The sequence below is a fragment of the Saimiri boliviensis genome, chromosome 14 (assembly GCF_048565385.1).
Source record: "Saimiri boliviensis isolate mSaiBol1 chromosome 14, mSaiBol1.pri, whole genome shotgun sequence".
NCBI lineage: Eukaryota > Metazoa > Chordata > Mammalia > Primates > Cebidae > Saimiri > Saimiri boliviensis.
Genome location: NC_133462.1, coordinates 14,604,980 through 14,617,997, shown reverse-complemented (window position 1 = coordinate 14,617,997; position 13,018 = coordinate 14,604,980). Strand labels below are relative to the sequence as shown.

The 13,018-nt window shown below is 43.9% G+C and overlaps 1 long non-coding RNA gene across 11 annotated transcripts in view; it reads left to right on the top strand.

Annotated features, from left to right (window-relative positions):
- LOC120362736 (uncharacterized) overlaps nt 1–13,018 on the top strand; it is a 403,841-nt gene that overhangs the window by 226,158 nt on the left and 164,665 nt on the right. For all 11 annotated transcript variants that reach the window (XR_012513671.1, XR_012513666.1, XR_012513670.1 and 8 more), the window contains one exon: nt 7,705–7,812. This is a non-coding gene — a long non-coding RNA (uncharacterized LOC120362736). The remainder of the gene's footprint in view (nt 1–7,704; nt 7,813–13,018) is intronic.

Here is a 13,018-nt window from a genome sequence, read left to right as displayed (position 1 = left end):
CGACCCGTGGGGCTCCTCCGCTGGGAATCTCCTGGTGCGTGAGCAACAAGAATTCATGTGAAGGTATGGCATCCTCTCCTTCTTTGCGCTTTCACTGGGAGCTACAATCCCGAGCTGCTAGTGATCAGCCATCTTGGATCTCTCCTGTATCTTCCTTCTGATATCAGGAGATGCCTGTGTAATAAATTTGTACTTCAGGATGAGCTGTCCCTCAACTGAATCAGGGGACAAGGAGGTGTGTTTTATTAAACCAGGGACAGGGAGGTGTGTTTCGTTAAAGCTTCTCTTAGCCTTTCCAAAAAGGCAGGGAGATTTTCATTTGGTTTCTGGCTTACCAAGGACAATTTAGTGTAATTAAGAGGTTTGGTTCTGGTTCTTTGCAGGCCTTTTAAAATGCACATGTAAAGCATTTTCTGTTTATCTACGGGGTTACAGGGATTTCAGTCAGAATTATTAGGAGGTACAGCCTCTCTCCATGTTGAGAATGGTTGTTCTGTTATTTCCTTACCTTCCTTATCTCCCTTTTATTCTGGTCTGCTGTAGGAGACATAGCTCATCTCCAAACTCTTCTGCTGCTTGCAGAGCTGCCTGCTTTTCAGCTATAATGAGGGTTTGGCTTAGAAGCAGCATAACTGCCCTTCAAGTGAGATCAAACACTTGTGTTAAATTTCGGAAGGCATCTGTATACTTATCAGCATCATCAAAAAATCAGCCCGAGTCTCCCTTTATTTGCATAAGGTCCTATAATGAGATGGGAATATGTACCCTAGTGTTGCCCCTTCCATGTGACATTTCTTGTAGGGGTAAAGGAGAAGTTGGGGTAGTCAGGAGTTTTGGAGATGGTGGAACTGATGGCAGAGTTGGAGGGGACCCTGAATAAAGGAAACTAGAAAGACTGGGGCAAATAGGTGAAACCTCCAACAGCTCCTCAACACCTTGGTCTTCTGACATAGGGGAACTGCTCTGCAAAGACTTGCCTGATATGATTGTTAAGAGGGCTGAGTCAGGCCAGGCACATTGGCTCATGCCTGTAATCCCAGCACTTTGGGAGGCTGAGGTGGGCAGATCACCTGAGGTCAGGAGTTTGAGACCAGCCTGGCCAATATGGTGAAACTCCATCTCTACTAAAAATACAAAAATTATCTGGATGTGGTGGTGTGCACCTGTGGTCCCCGCTACATGGGAGGCTGAGGCAGGAGAATCTCTTGAACCTGGGTGGTGGAGGTTGCAGGGAGCCAAGATCCCACCACTGCAGTCTAAGCTGGTGACAGAGCGAGACTCCATCTCAAAAAAAAAAAAAAAAAGAGAAAAAAAAAGGTCTGAGTCAATTGTGCAATGCTTGCAAAGGTCTGGGTTATCTCACAGGGCAAAGAAAGCCTGTGCATAGGGGATCTCAGACCATTTGACCTCCTGTCTACAGAAAAGATCTAATTGTTGGATAAGATTAAAGTCAAGGCTCCCTTCAGCTGGGCAGGTCTGTTCATTCTCAATATGATAAGAAGGTTATGCCCTTGTGCAAATGATAATGAGTCACTCATTTTTTAAAATTTGGGCTCAAAGGAGTACAAAATGCAATCCAGAGGGGTACAGGCTGCAGATGGCTTGCTACCCATCCTAGAAAAGAGACAAGAGAAGAGGTGTTCCTGTGTCCTTGTTCTTTTCAGTTTGACCAAGGGTGGAGGGGAAAACAGTGGGGGCGTTCCCCCCAATTGTTCTCCCTCCTTGTTCCCTGGGTCCCAGCACAGTGTGTGCCACCCCGTGGTTGCAGGCATGACCCTCAAACATGCTACGAGAGGACCTAATCAGTGGAGATAGTCATGTTTACCCATGTGACCTTAGTCCTCTGCCCTTTGACCTCTTAGACCTGTGTGACCTGCATGGATCCTTGATGGATGTGTCTCAGAAAAGATGATGTAACAGTTGCATTTGAGCAAGACAACTTACTGGACGGAGAATACTGGGCTGAGCCATATATTTTGCTATTATGGACCAGACTAGAGAATTTATTCTTAGGTGGTGGTTCTGGTTAACTTCCAAACATAAAATCCCCTTTCTATTTAGATGCCATTCTAGTTGTAGGCACAATAGGTTTCTCAAAAGATGTGTGTTAAATGGTGGTTTTCCTGTATTGAATTTAAAAATTGGATTTAGAGTTCATTTTTTTCTTTGCTGTTGAAAGTAGAGTTCTCCCCTTCACAGAGCGGGGCATAAGGTTTGGTCTCTAGCAGAGGGTTGTAAAAGGGAGAAGAACTGGAAAGCAAGAGGCTTTTGGCAAAGGACAGACTAGGTTCCCCATTCAGAGGATTACCATTTCACTAGATGGCACTGTAAGCCTTGAAATACTAGGCAGTAACTTTTCCTTCTTATGCTTTCTAAATAAAGGACAGACAGGGAAGTCTAACATGTGGTATGCTGTCAGCACAGCATACCTGCTAGCAGGAGAAAGTTAATTCACCTCATAGAGAGACTATCCTTATTGGGTTCTTGTTGGAACCCAATAAGAACACAGTTCTCATGTGGGAGAGGGTGGGCTGTGGCATTAGACAGTCCTCATGGGACTCTGATCTGCCACTTGTGTTTTCATGACCCTGGTTCAGTGACTGTGTCTTCCCATGCCTCAGTTCCCTCTCCATAAAATAAGCTAAATGGCAAATGTTCTGTGGCTTTTCATTTGTGTCTCAATGTAAGTTAAATTATTTACTGTCAACTGACCTAATGCTTGGCACAGAGAAGGTGTTTCCAAAAAGAGCATTATTTATTATTTGCCTCCATGAGAGGGCACCTGTGGGCCTGATCCCTTATGGTCAAGTTGCTGCCAAAAGTATCTTCTTTCTTTGGTTTCTTCCCCTGGGAACACTGAACTTTTTGTGGAGTCTCCTAAACTTCCAAGGGCAGTTGGCTGGTGACCTAAGAAACTTGCCCACCTGTCCTGTCCACTCTGATTCTCAGGTGAAAAACAAGTCTCTGTCCTTGCCTATAGGAGGTTGTGGTGGCTGAGCCTCAGCTGGTGAGCAGCTCCAGGAGCCACAGCTCTAGGACAGCTGGTAAATACTTGCTGTTAGTCAACCCTGCCCAGGAGGCTCAATCCAGCCCTGACAAAGGGTTTCCAGTCACTGGAGTCAGGATCCTGGGGACAGGGTCCTGGGGTTGAGTCTTCCAGGAGTGAGCTTCTTTGTGAGGATCCCAGGGGGCCCTCAGGCCAGGCCCTGACTGAGTCCTCCCGGGTCTTTTTCACAGTCAGGTCCATGGGGAGGGCACCGGGTGCTTGGCTGAGACTGATCTTCTCCTGCTGAGTCCCCCTCATTAGACTGTCTTTTCTCATGAGTGTCTACAGGGTCTGGATACAGGAAGGGACATTCTGATCTTTTGATGTTTGCCTCCCTGTGTGTGTCCTGTACTAAATGCCCATCCCATAATAAGATATAATGTAGAGGGGGACACAGGCACAGTCCAGGCCTAACGATCCTGTGTGTGTGAAGTAGAACTGACCCCTGACACCCAGACGTTATGAGGAATCACTCGTATACACAGAATCGTCCAATTACTTCTTCACTTGGAAGATACAGCTGGATGACTTGTAGTATGTAGGATCCTGAGTCATTCCGGGTGACATCCTAGATCCCACTTGAGCCTAGGGGTTTGAGACTAGCCTGGGAAACACAGACCATATTTCTATTAAAAAACTGAAAAAGCTAGGAGTGGTGGCACAGCTGGAGTCCCAGCTACACAGGAGGCTGAGGGAGGGGGATCACTTGAGCCTGAGAGGTTGAGGCTGCAGTGAGCTGTGATTGTGCCACTGTACTCCATTCTAGGTGTCAGAGTGAGACCCTGTCTCAAAAAGGAAAGTTACTAAAAGAATAATGGCTAAAACTGAATGAATATACAAAGTTGGTAAAAGAAAGTGAATGGAAAAACTCTAAAAGCTTAAATAAAATCTGAAAATTTGACCTTGTGATTAAAACTAAGATTAGATGGATTTGCTTAGAAGGCTTTGTTAAAATTAGCTTTAACGTTAAGAATACACAAAAGAAAGGCAAAAATATTTGAACAAGATTTGTGTGTAGTAGTAATAGAAAATAGTAAAATTTTTTGTTTATATTTTGAGAAAAAAAAAAAAAAGGAAAGAGACAGGTTCAGTACCCCTCATGGTTTTTTTATTAGGTCTTATCAGAAAACTGAGTCTCTACCTAAAAAAACATTTTTCAAAGAATACAAGCTTTTTTTCTTAAAATTTTGAAATGATTATTTTGGGAAATGAATGACTATTATTGTGCAGTGACCTCAGACCCTATTTTGAACAAGTGTCTTAAACTTTTGATATTTGAGAAAATTTCTCATGTCAAGGTTTCCAATTTTGAAATCAGTCTTTTTGATCTCACACTAACTTTTTGACTATTAGGACCCCTGGAAGTTCAAGAAAGACACATTATACCCATTTGGTATGTTACGCATAGTGAAATACAAAATATTTACCTTTCTTTGGTTTATATTTGTATAAATATGTAATTAGCATGTGTTTAAAATTTTACAAAATTTATAAAATTCTGACATCTTACTATATGTTATCAATAATATTCGATTGTGTTGTCAAATTTCTGTATGCCACAGAAATAATCTATTTTCCTTCACAATTGAATCTTTAAGCATGGGTATTCTTTTTTTTTTTTTCTCTTTTTGTCTACTGACAATTGTTTCATTTTGATTCTTCTCATGAAACTGTTTAAGTACAGTGTAAAATTGGTATCGGCTTTAAAGAAATTTGTTAGAAAGGACTCTTAAAAGTACTCTTAGATTTTTTTTTTTTTTTTTTAATTTTTGCCAAGGAAATGTGTACCTTGGTGAGTCACTCACTTCATGATTCAACAGATGTTTTCCTTTTTTCCCCTTTTTCACCCCCTCCACTCAGTGCTGTGTGCTCTGGTCTGACCAAGTTGTTAGTTATGGTATAAGAAAGAGGACCAGGAGGGCAGGCTGAGAAAGTCAGAGACCGACAGTCATGGATAGAGGCAGATGGGGCTGTCATTGCCCAAAGCCATCCACTCCGAGTGCATTTTGTGAGTTTTTCTGGATTTCAAATCTCCTCCTCCGTGTGACCATCTAGAAACTCACCCTCCTGTGTTGAACAATGAGAACACATGGACATGGAGAGGGGAGCATCACACACTGGGGTCTGTTGTAGGGGAGAGCTAGGGGAGGGACAGTGGGGAGTGGGGAGGTAGAGGAGGGATAACACAGGGAGAAATGCCAGATCTAGGTAACGGGGGGATGGAGGCAGCAAATCACTTTGCCATGTATGTACCTATGCAACAATCCTGCATGATCTGCAGTTGTACCCCAGAACCTAAAGTACAATAATTTTAAAAAGACTTACCCTCCTCCTTTCTTCTCATGACAACTTCTGTTCCTAGTGCACCCCTTTATGTCCAAGGAATGGCCATCCAAATTGTTGACGATTGAGTGAAAATGAATTTTTCTGAGACTCTTAACCCTGCCCTGCTTTATCCCAAAAGAGACAGGTTTACAAAAGCCAGTTTTTATGTCAACCCGTGCAGTTGTGAGTGTGGTGTTAAGGAGCAGGGACATAAGTGAAGGGTGAGACAGAAAACAAAATGCCGGCTGTTTGCCAAATTGTGAAAGTAGAGGAGGCAAAAATCATCTGGAAGCTGGATGTCATTCAGGGGACCTTAAATTTTGGGTGTCCTTTTTTTTCAGATGAAGTGTTGGATGAGGTGAAATTATGGAGTTGAGTTACACTGGGTACACCACCTGTCTGCCTCCATTTTTTTTAATCTGTAAAAATGGTGATGGTGACAGTCAAATGATTTGTGAGGACTGTAGCTAGCTGGGAAGGTCTTAGGGGCAGTGCATGGTGCAAAGTGAGTGCTGCATCCGTGTCAGATATTATAATTATGGAAATAGACAAAGGTGTCACCCTGAGCATCCTGTGTGGGGAGATATTTTTTCAGCTAGAGTCCTGGCAGGCCTGCTGGAGAGAAAGATGGTGAAAGGGGAAGGTTAATTTCCAGGAGCGAAATGATTGTGGAGGAGTAACCAGGAACAAGATTCTGTGAAAATATCTTCACTTAACAGCTGGAATACACAGAATCGGTGTGGCTTCTGTAACAAATATAACCTGGATGTCTAAGAATGTATCCTAGAGTCAGCTAGCTTGGATGTAAGCTAAGCCTAGAAATGGGCTTCAGAGCTGCCTTGCACATAGTATTCTAGGATACAGGTTGGAATATGTAACATTTAATATGAATGGCACTATTTTGTAGTCCCTATGCTCTCAGGTGAGAGTGTGAGAGAAAATTAAAGCGTTAGCATTAGTCTCAGTAGCCACTATTTTGGGCTTTTATTCATAGGTTATAGCGACTTCCTGATCAGATTTTTTTTTGTTTTGTTTTGTTTTTGAGGTGGAGGGTGGGAAGATGAGTGTCAGGGGATGACAGGGGGAGCAGGGACAAGTCATCTTCATTTCTCTCTCCCAGAAGACCAGAACCAGAATCCTGAGTTTAGGGCAGAGCACCACATCCTTCTGATGGCCCTGAGTATCATGAGTGCTCATCATTTCATGTTGCCTCAGCCTCCACTTATTAAAGTTTAAGTTTAGCTGCCTCATAGCAGAGGCAGGGCTGAGTCACAATAACATTAACCAAATGGCTGTAGTTGGTGGCCAGAGATAAAATCTTAGCGGTATCTCTCCTGTTTGGTGTGCTCAGGTCCCCTCTCTCTGGCTGTTTCCTTTAAACTGACAGTTCTGACATTTGCCCTCAAATTTAAAGTGACCACCTCTCAGTCACAGCATGATCTCCTGGCCTCAGTGTTTAATGCTTTAATCCCACCCATCAAAGCCCCCTGATGGAAACCTGTCAGATTACACCCTGGACCCACTAAAGCCATAGGTCTACAGGTCTCTTCTCTCTTCCCTGCCTCGGCTTTCTGACCTCTGTGTCTGTCGTGTCCAGAGGTACTGTGTGCTCTTCAGTGTCTGCTAGGTCAGTAGTGATAACTTTCCTCTTCACATTGTGTTTGTATCACTGACCCTTTGCCTGCCATCTGGGACCTAACATTGAAGAGGCCCCATGGGAACTCTGCAGGTTCACCCCGATGGAGCTCTGCTGTAGTTACCTCATGGACGAAGGAGGACAAACGTTCTGTTTGAAAGAGGGGGTCAGGGGGCTCTTTGCTTCGAGTCAACAAAGGCACTGAGCTTTTACAGCCCTTCATATTTATTTTATATTTTATTTTATTTATTTTGAGACAGAGTCTTGCACTGTTGCCCAGGCTGGAGTGTAGTGGCAGGATCTCAGCTCACTGCAACCTCCACTTCCCAGATTCAAGCAATTCTCCTGTCTCAGACTCCGAAGCAGTTGGGATTACAGGCACCTGCCACCATGCTCAGTTAAATTTTTGTGTGTGTATTTTTTTTTATTGCATTTTAGTTTTTGGGGTACATGTGATGAACATGCAAGATTGTTGCATAGGTACTGTGTGTGTATTTTTAATAGAGATGGGGTTTTATTATGTTGGCCAGGCTTGTTTCAAACTCTTGATCTCATGATCTACCCCCTTCTGTCTCCCAAAGTGCTGGCATTACAGGCATCTGCCTTCATATTTATTATGTAAAGTGAATAGGGAGGAGGGGGTGACTGTCACTCAGCTACTTGATTTATCACAGGGACTGCTTTGCTTGTTCAACAGGTCACAGATGTTCAGGTAGATGTCCTCCAGGAGCACAGATGACGTCAAGGAGCACGGGACCTGGGACGTGACTGCCCTCGACATTCCTTCTGGTGGCAGACGCAGTTGGTAAGTTTCCTGACATCCTGCTTTTGTCAGGACAGTTTGCTCTTTACTCATGTAGCCTCCAGAGGTATATTGAGTTGGTCACGTCCCACATTCTTGGGGTCTCCAGCATGTCCCCCTTTCATTCTTTGTGTTAATTGAATGAAGCTAATTCTCAGCTGGGCAGCTTTCAATTACTGGTTGGTGTCCACCTGATTTTGCAGAACAGAAAACAGAGATGTAATAGCATTATTCCTATAATGATAAAAGAAACATTGAGATTATGTTTGAGATAAGTCCCAGGGTTAAGGCTCTCCAAGCCCTGCTGGAATTCTGTCCAGGATTCTAAAGAAGGCGTTTGCTTATTCAAGTCAAGAATTTTGTTTTGTAAATCACTGAAATCGAAAGCAACATTGGAGTAAGAGCTCCTTGTTATGAGCCTTTGCAAGTTTCCGCGGATATTCACTGTGGTAGTATTCCAGATTGGTTACAGAAATGCGAGTGTGGTTAAAATGGCAGCACAATTGTGGCTGCGACTGCGAACTTCGTACTTGTTCTCCTTTCTACGAAACAGTCGTCTTCAGCGTTGCTGCTTCTGTTTGTAACTTGGAGGATCCATGAGGGGTCGGCTGTACGTGTCCAATTTTCTACGTGTCGGACTCTTTGAATTGAACTTGGTAGTGCTATTGAGGACACTATGACAGAAGTTATTACTGTGGCCAGGGAGACGATAGCAAAAATTATCACGCCTAAGGCTCTACGAGCACGCTGAGTGAGCTGGGTAAGAAGTTTCACAAAAGGTAAAGCAGGGGTAGCAGCCCATGGTTCAGACAAATTGACAGGAATCCATAATCCAGGAATACGACTTAGAATTAATAGGGTGGATATGTTGTGTGTTTGACTAGTACTATGATTAAGGCAATGATACAGTTGACAAGAGACACAAGTCAGTTGGGTGATGATTACCTGGAGCTGACCGTTCTTAGCTGCTAGAAAAACCTAAGGAATGGAAACACTGTAAATTGAGTGGTAATGTTTCTAACAAAAGGTGATACTGAAACTGTGTTGAACAGAATTACTATTATTGGATAGTGTTCTGACCCAAATGCTACCATTCATAAATGGGAGTGCTGCTTTCCAAATCGACTCCTGAACTGGGGCTCTTCCCTAGATAATGCCGCCGAGGTAAGACTGGGCTAAAGCCGGTGCCATGTGAAGCAAGTTGTGTGGGAGATTGGGATGAACCCCAGTTTGGTGTGAAGAAGAGGTGCTGAAGGTCCAGTGCCAACAACGTTGATGCCAAGAGGTTTGGTTTCCATCTTTCCCATCTAAATGGCCACAAGGACCCCAGTCAGCAATGTCTCCTATTAACGTAGATTGTCTGGCCAGCGGGCCAAGACACTCGGTCCGAGGAGGAGGGTGAGAATTTTCAAAGGGAGTCCATGTCACATAATCAATAGAATTTGGGCGATGAGACAGGGAGCAATTAGTAAACACACCAGTAATATTAATAGAGCTGAGGCCTAATAGATACAAAGTTTTCCCCTGGTGACTTAACCATGCCTGAGATTGGACTGCAGGACAGCTGTGGTTGAGCAATGTATCCGTGGTGATATACAAAGAGAATCCTTCTCAAGGGGCAGTGTAGTCGATGCTATTGTTCTGGGAGTTTAATTGTTCTGTGTCTCGGGGAGTCAGCAGTCCTGGAGCCCACGTTCCCTGAGCGTGAGATATTTCAGGAGAAATGTCACTCCAGAGTACCGGTCCCACTCCTGGGGGGTTGGGAACATATGCCCAGTATGCTTTTGCCTCCACACATGGAAAACATATAGCACAGAACACTACAGCCAGCACTGCCAGGAACATGGAGTCAGAGGTTTTTGTTCCAGCAATTTCTCAGCTTCCCGCATGGTTTTCTTGATCTGTCCCTGTTAAGGATTTGGTTATCATTGTGACTCTGGTTGGCCCTCGTTCTGTTTTTGCATTCAGATCCGTTTGCTCATGGCTCGTGCTGGAGGGACTGCCCCTGTGGTTGGCCACCATGATCCCTCCAGTCTCCTGTTCCATGGTCGCACACACACCGTTTTCCCATCTCCTGTAAAAACAAGCACACCCTCGTCCCCACGTCGGCAAATCCACCGGGCCTTACCATCATCCTTTTTCTGGGGATTTCCATAATACTTCTGGGTAAACTTGCCTCTTTTTCTCTAATACTTGCCAATGTCTCTCTGCTGGAATCTTACCATCCATACCAGAAGTCAAAAATTTAAAGCAAACAAGGCTATGTATAATTTTGTTTAAGGTGGTAATCCGTCTCCTATTCCCCCTTTTTGTTTCTTCAACTTTCATTGTAGTGTTTGATGTGCCTGCTCAATAATCCCTTGTTGTTGGGGATTGTATGGCATTCCTGTTTTGTGTTTGATTGCCCACAATTGTAAAAAGGTTTGAAAAGAATGAGGGACATAAGCAAGTTGATTGTCAGTTTTGAATTGTTTAGGGGGCCCCATGTGGGCAAGTGATGACAGGCAGTGTCGTCGGACATGACCAGCTGTTTCTCCTGTTTGACATGCAGCATGTAACATACGAGAGTAGGTATCTGCAGTTACAGGAACATAGCTGAGCTTGCCGAAGGCTGCTACATGTGCAACATCTGTCTGCCACATTTCATCTGGAGCTCAGCCTCATGGGTTACATCCTTCCTTGGGTGTAACAACAGAGATATGTTGGCAGGTGGGACATACTTGCACAATGCCTCGCGTCTGTTTGCGAGATACAGGAAACATGCGGGTGAGGGCAGAGGTATTTTGGTGTAGTCATGCATGGGAAGGTTGGGCCTGCTGAAATACACAACCAATTCGCTTATCTGCTTTCTCCTCACCTAGAGATATGTGGCCCAGGAAGTTGTGTGTGTGATCAGATATGAGACATATGAAAAGGAGCTGCACGAGAGTGAATAACTTGTTGAAGTCTTAGGAATAAGTGAAGCAGTTCTGGCTCTAGGGTGCTTTTAATAGTGGCAGTCTCAGTATGACCGGCTACAGTTACGACATAGGCCAAATCACAGAAAATGTTGATAGGGGATAAAGCTGTAAGCTGCAGAACCTGAATAACTGCCAATGATTCTGAATGTTGGGCTGAAACTCCAGGGGTCTTGATTGAGTATGTTTAGGTCCATAAATACCTGCACAGCCTTTAGAAGAGCTGCCAGTAAAATAAGTCTGTCTACCTGGAATAGGCTTGTGATGAGGAGTGACAGGGAGGATGAAAGGGTGGACTTTGTAAAATTGCAAAATCTTATCTGTAGGATGATGGTTACCTCTAACTCCTACAAAATCCGCAAGGGTGATTTGCGATGTAGTCGATATTTGCCAGGCTACCCTGCAGTTGGGAATCCAAGGGAACAGTAACTGTATCAGGGTCATATCCTGTAGGCATTTTTGATGTATGTCTGCCCATTGTTTTAAGTTATGTGATTAAAGAAAGGTAGGCCAGGCACAGTGGCTCATGCTTATAATCCCAGCACTTTGGGAGGCTGAGGCGGGTAGATCACCTGAGGTCAGAAGTTCATAGCCCAGCCTGTCTAATAGGGTGAAACCCTGTTTCTACTTAAAAAAAAAAAATACAAAAATTAGCTGGGTGTGGTGGCACACACCTGTAGTCCCAGCTACTCAGGGACTGAGGCAGGAGAATCGCTTGAACCTAGAGGCAGCGGTTGCAGTGAGCCAAGATTGTGCCACTGCACTCCAGCCTGGGCAAGAAAATGAGACTGTGTCTCAAAAAAAAAAAAAAAAAAACGAGAGAGAGAAACTTGAAAAGACTTTACTGTCTGATTGGATAGACAAAGCCATTCTATTACCATTATAGTTTTGTCTGTGAAAAGTCCTAAAAGTCCTGTTGGAGAATGGGGAGTGGGAAGAATACACCAAAGCAGAGGCTTTTGTGTGTGGAGTCGGGAGACATGTCGTTCCTGAAGCAATTGTTTTAGAAGCTGCATGTCAGCTTCTGCCTCCTCAGTAAGTTCTTGGGCAGAATCTAGAAGAATCTCCTTGGAGTGTTTGATAGAAGTGTTTGAGTTGATAAGTAGCAATACCTAGTATCAGTTGCAGCGAATTAATATCCCCAGTAATTGCTGGATATCATTGAGAGTTTGTAATCTGTCTCTGTGAAGACCTACCTTTTGAGGCCAGACACTTCTTTCAATAACAGTAGTTCCTAAGTACTGATATGGGGAGGTTGTTGGCACCCTTTCAGGAGCTATTTTGAGATTCCATTTAGCCAAGCCTTGTTTTATTCCTCGAAATAGCTGTGTAGTACTTGATTTGTAGGAGCGGCCAAAAGAGTATCATCCATGTAATGAATGATGTAGCCGGTGGGAAACATGCTCCGAGGCTCCTTCAATGCTTTTCTTACCAAATGCTGGCATAAGGTAGGACTGTTGAGCATGCCCTGGATAAAGCTTTCCACTGATAGTGAGAGACAGGCTCTCTTTGATTAATAGGAGACACAGAGGATGCAAATCGAGGCTTGTCCGTCTCATGTGATGGTATAGCAAAACGACAACCTTTGAGATGTATGAGCACAGGAGGCCAATCTCCTGGAATGGCTGTTGTGATGGTAAACCTTGCTGCGATGCACCCATTGGTTTCTTCTGTGCATTAAGAGGTCTTAAGTCATGTAGCTGTCGCCATTTTTCTTGATTTTCTTCAGAATCACAAATACTGGTGAATTCCAAGGGCTGACCCTTCTAGATGTCCTGCATTAAATTATTCTTTTACTACCTGATGAAGCTGAGTCAGTTTTTCCTGTGATAGGGGCCATTGATCCACCCATACAGGTTTATCAGTCACTCTAACGGCAAAGCGGTGGGTTGAGGAGAAGAATCAATGGCCGCCATTAGAAATCCTGAAAGCCCAGCCCTGTTCTATTTGTTTGGCCAGTTATAGATACTGGGTCAGGGCTTCCCTGCAGGGACTTTGTTATGCCTTTTCTACTCTGATAACTCTTTTTCAACATTTTAAATCCTGGGTTATCAATTTTCTCATTTGTAAGCCTCATATCCCATGCTGTAAATAAGTCTCAGCCCCATAAATTAACAGCTATATTTGCAAAGTTTAAAAAGCGCATGATTGCCCTTCAGGACCGAGGCAAGGTAAAATTTCAGTACTCTGCTGAACACGTTGAGCCGTTCCTATTCCCACTAAAGATGTGGAGGTTAATTTCAAGGGCCAAG